This window comes from Magnolia sinica, chromosome 3, assembly GCF_029962835.1.
Source record: "Magnolia sinica isolate HGM2019 chromosome 3, MsV1, whole genome shotgun sequence".
Taxonomy (NCBI): domain Eukaryota; kingdom Viridiplantae; phylum Streptophyta; class Magnoliopsida; order Magnoliales; family Magnoliaceae; genus Magnolia; species Magnolia sinica.
In genome coordinates this window covers 35,985,857-35,991,953 of record NC_080575.1, presented here as the reverse complement: position 1 = coordinate 35,991,953, position 6,097 = coordinate 35,985,857, and positions in this window count along the sequence as shown.

Genomic DNA, 6,097 nt, shown 5'->3' with positions numbered 1-6,097 from the left:
AGCTGTCCATTTTTTATGGACAGCATTGGAAGGGCCTGGCATTTGTGTCGGATGGCCGTGTTTATATCTGTGTTTGCTTTGCAGGGACCATACCCTTAACCTAAACCAAAACCTATGACCTAAAACCTTAACCTATAACCTAAACCTCAACCTTACCTAAACCTAAACCTTAACTTAAAACCTAAACCTAAACCTACACTTAATCCTAATCTTAACTCCCTAACCTAAACCTATACCTAAACTTGAAAACCCAAACATAAACCCAATCTCGAACCCGAACCTAAACCTTAACCTTAACCTATTCTCAATTCCCTAAACCTATATCTTATAACCTAAACCTTAACCTATGCCTATAACCTTAACCTAAACCTAAACCTAAACCTATAACCTTAACCTAAAACCTAAACCTATAACCTAAACTTAAATCAAAACATATAACCAAAACCAAAACCAAAACCTATATCCTAAACCCAAATGCATTCTCAAATCCTATAACCCATAATCTAAACCTAAACCTAAACCTATAACCTATAACCAAAACCAAAACCTGTAACCTAAACCAAAGCCAAAACCTATAGCCTAAACCCGAACCCATTCTCAAATCCAAAAACCTATAACCTAAACCGTTAACCTATAACCTAAATCAAAACCTAAAACCTAAAACCTAAAACAAACCTAAACCTAAAACCAAAACCTAAAACCTAAACCTATAATCTATAACTTAAATCAAAACATATAATCAAAACCAAATCCCAAAACCCAAACCTAAACCTAGAACCTAAACCTATAACCTAAACTCAAATCCCTAAAACTAAAACTAAACCTAATCCTATAACCTAAACTCAAATCCCTAAACCTTAACTTATAACCCAACCTCTTATAACCTAAAACTATTCTCAAATCCCAAAACCTATAACCTAAACCGAACCTTTCCCTAAACCTATAACCTAAACTCAATTCCCTAAACCTAAACCTAGACCTAAACCTAACCTATTCTTAATTCCCTAAACCTATATCTTATAACCTAAACCTAAACCTAAACCTAAACCTATAACCTATAACTTTAACCTAAACCTAAACTTAAACCTGTAACCTATAACCTAAACCTAAACCGAAAACCTAAATGTATTCTCAAATCCCTAAACCTAAACCTACACCTAATCCTAATCTCAACTCGCTAACCTAAACCTAAACCTAAACTTGAAAATCCAAACCTAAATCCGATTTCGAACCCGAACCCGATTTCCTAAACCTAAACCTTAACCTATTCTCAATTCCCTAAACCTATAGCTTATAACCTAAACCGAAACCTAAACCTAAACCTAAACCTAAACCTATAACCTATAACCTAAACATAAACCTAAAACCTAAATGTATTCTCACATCCCTAAACCTAAACCTACACTTAATCCTAATCTCAACTCCCTAATCTAAACCTAAACCTAAACTTGAAAACCCAAACCTAAACTCGATATCTCGAACCCGAACCCGATTTCCTAAACCTAAACCTCAACCTATTGTCAATTCCCTAAACCTTAACCCATAACCTAACCTAAACCTAAACCTAAACCTATAACCTAAGTGTATTCTCAAATCCTTAAACCTAAACCTACATCTAATCCTAATCTCAACTCCTTAACCTAAACCTAAACCCGATCCCGATTTCCTAAACCTAAACATTAACCTATTATCAATTCCCTAAACCTAAACCTAAACCATAACCTAAACCTAAACCTATAACCTATAACCTTAACCTAAACCTAAACTTAAACCCGTAACCTATAACCTAAACCTAAACCCAAAACCTAAATGTATTCTCAAATCCCTAAACCTAAACCTACACCTAATCATAATCTCAACTCCCTAACCTAAACCTAAACCTAAACTTGAAAACCCAAACCTAAACTCGATCCTGAACCCGAACCCGATTTCCTAAACCTAAACCTCAACCTATTCTCAATTCCCTAAACCTTAACCTATAACCTAACCTAAACCTAAATCTATAACCTAAACCTACACCTAATCCTAATCTCAACTTCCTAACCTAAACCTAAACCCGATCTCGAACCCGAACTCGATTTTCTAAACCTAAACATTAACCTATTCTCAATTCTCTAAACCTATATCTTATAACCTAAACCTAAACCTAAACCTTAACCTTAACCTAAACCTAAACCTAAACCTATAACCTATAACTTTAACCTAAACCTAAACCTAAACCTAAAACCTAAATGTATTCTCAAATGTTTAAACCTAAACCTACACCTAATCCTAATCTCAACTCTCTAACCTAAACCTAAACTTAAACTTGAAAGCCCAAACTTAAACCCAATCCCGAACCCGAACCCGATTTCCTAAACTTAAACCTTAACCTTTTCTCAATTCCCTAACCTATATCTTATAACCTAAACCTAAGCCTAAACCTAAACCTTAACCTAAACCTAAACCTAAACCTGTAACCTATAACCTAAACCTAAACCTAAAACCTAAATGTATTCTGAAATCCCTAAATCTAAACCTACACCTAATCCTAATCTTAACTCCCTAACCTAAACCTAAACCTAAACTTGAAAACCAAAACCTAAACCCGATCCCGAACCCTAACCCGATTTCCTAAACCTAAACCTTAACCTATTCTCAATTCCCTAAACCTATAGCTTATAACCTAAACCTAAACCTAAACCTAAACTCGTAACCTACACCTAAAACCTAAATGTATTCTTAAATCCCTAAACCTAAACCTACACCTAATCCTAATCTCAACTCGCCTACCCTAAACCTAAACCCGATCCCAAACCCAAACCCGATTTCCTAAACCTAAACCTTAACTTATTCTCAATTCCCTAAACCTATTGCTTATAACCTAAACTCGAAACCTAAACCTATACCTTAACCTAAACCTAAACCTATAACATATAACTTAAACATAAACTTAAAACTTAAATGTATTCTCAAATCCCTAAACCTAAACCTACACATAATCCTAATCTCAACTCCCTAACCTAAACCTAAACCCAAACTTGAAAACCCAAACTTAAACCTAATCCCGAACCCGAACCCGATTTCTTAAACCTAAACCTAAATGTATTCTCAAATCCCTAAATCTAAACCAACACCTAATCCTAATCTCAACTCCCTAACCTAAACCTAAACTTAAACTTGAAAACCCAAACCAAAACCCGATCCCGAATCCGAACCCGATTTCCTAATCCTAAACCTTAACCTATTCTCAATTTCCTAAACCTAAACCTATAACCTATAACCTTAACCTAAACCTAAACCTAAACCTGTAACCTATAACCTAAACCTAAACCTAACACCTAAATGTATTCTCAAATCCCTAAACCCAAACCTACACCTAATCCTAATCTCAACTCCCTAGCCTAAACCTAAACTTGAAAACCCAAACCTAAACCCGATCACGAACCAGAACCAGATTTCCTAAACCTAAACCTTAACCTATTCTCAATTCTCTAAACCTATAGCTTATAACCTATACCTAAACCTAAACCTAAACCTAAACCTATAACATATAACCCAAACCTAAACCTAAAACCTAATATATTCTCAAATCCCTAAACCTAAACCTACACCTAATCCTAATCTCAACTGCCTAACCTAAACCTAAGCCTAAACTTGAAAATCCAAACCTAAACCCGATCCCAAACCCGAACTCGATTTCTGAAACTTAAACCTTAACCTATTCTCAATTCCCTAAACCTATAGCTTATAACCTAAACCTAAACCTAAACCTAAACTTAAACTTTAACCTAAACCAATAACCTATAACCTAAACCTAAACCTAAAACCTAAATGTATTCTCAAATCCCTAATCCTAAACTTACACCTAATCCTAATCTCAACTTCTTAACCTAAACCTAAACCTAAACTTGAAAATCCAAACCTAAACCCGATCCTGAACCCGTACCCAATTTCCTAAACTTAAACATTAACATATTCTCAATTCCCTAAACCTATAGCTTATGACCTAAACCTAAAGCTTAACCTAAACCTAAACCTATAACCTAGAACCTAAGCCTAAACCTAAAACCTAAATGTATTCTCAAATCCCTAAACCTAAACCTACACCTAATCCTAATCTCAACTCCCTAACCTAAACCTAAACCTAAACTTGAAAACCCAAACCCAAACCCGATCCCAAACCCGATTTCCTAAACCTAAACCTTAACCTATAACCTAACCTAAACCTAAACCTATAACCTAAACATAAGCCTAAAACCTAAACCTAAACTTAAAATCGAAATGTATTCTCAAATCCCTAAACCTAAACCTACACCTAATCCTAATCTCAACTCCCTAACCTAAACCTAAACCTAAACTTGAAAACCCAAACCTAAACCTGATCCCGAACCCGAACCCGAACCCGATTTCCTAAACCCAAACCTTAACCTATAACCTAACATAAACCTAAACCTATTACCTGCACTTATAACCTAAACCTATAATCTAAACATAAGCCTAAAACCTAAACCTAAACTTGATAACTCAAACCTAAACCTGATCCCGAACTCGGACCCGATTTCCTAAACCTAAACCTTAACCTTAACCTATTCTCAATTCCCTAAAGGTATAACCTATATACTATAACCTATAACTAAAACCTAAACCTTAACTTAAACCTATAACCTTAATGTTAACCTATAACCTAAAACCTAAACCTAAAACTTAAAACCTAAACCTAAACCTGTTTTAATGATCAGTTTTATTTTAAAAAAGTGTCCACTTTTTTGGAAGAAGTTTATGCAATTTTTCATGATTCTGAATTATAATGTTTTGTTGGTTTAATATTTTTTTCAGGTGAAAGACACAAAAAGAAAATTGTTGCTGATTTTTTTTCTTTTTTTATTTATGATGTTAAACTTATATGTATTTATGTGTGGATGAATGTAATGTGGATAAGATTGCTTGTGTTTAGATGGATGTAGTTTATGTTTGGATGAATGTAGTTTATGTTGGATTTATGTGGTTTGGGTTGTTTAGATGGATGTGAATGTGAATATGATGAAATATATTATATAACAGGTGTATATTAGGAAGAATATGATGAAATATATTGTAACAGGTGATCTTCTCAAATTCTCATAAGGGACGGTCCATGACAGTCCTTTTTAAGGACGGTCTATGGCCGTCCTTTGAAGGCTCATAAGAGACGGTCCATAACAGTCCTTTTTAAGGACGGTCCATGACCGTCCTTTTAAAGGACGGTCTATGGCCGTCCTTTGAAGGCTTATCAGAGACGGTCTACGACAGTCCTTTTTAAGGACGGTCCATGACCGTCCTTTTAAAGGACGGTCTATAGCCGTCCTTTGAAGACTTATTAGAGACGGTCAACGACAGTCTTTTTTAAGGACGGTCGATGGCCGTCCTTTAAAATCTTATAGGGGACGGTCCAAGACCGTCCTTTTTAAGGACGGTTCAGGACCGTCCTTTTTTGGGACGGTCCATGACCGTCCTTTTTTCGTCAATAAAAATGACGGTTTTCGACCGCCCTTTAAGTAATACGACACGTCAAAATTTGACGGCCCTTACGACAGTCCATGACCGTCCTTTTTGGTCATTTGAGACGGTTTTGGACCGTTCAAGAGGATTTTCCAAAAGATCTCAGCGTGAAGGTGGCTCAGCACAAGAGTTAAACAAACAAAAGCAAACTATCCTAAAACAACTTAGAAAGCAAAATACCTTAATTACATAAAGCTGACTATCATAAAACGACATAAAGCAAACTACCCTAATCCTATGAAAGCAGTAAACCTACCTATACCTCCATCAGACTAGGAGATCAATCCTGGTACACAGGATCATTCAGAGGTATGGACATGTCCTCTGAATCAAATTTCTCAACAAATGGCTTTAATCGATGTCCATTTACTTTAAACTCATTGTCATTGTTTGGATTCCGAATCTTGAAAACCCCATGACGATAAATATTGATAATAGTGAAAGGGTCAGTCCAACGAGATCGGAGTTTGCCCAGAACGAGATGTAACCGAGAATTATATAAAAGGACCTTTTGACCTGATGTGAATGGTTTTTAAAGAATGTATTGGTCATGAAACGCCATTATCATATCCTTGTA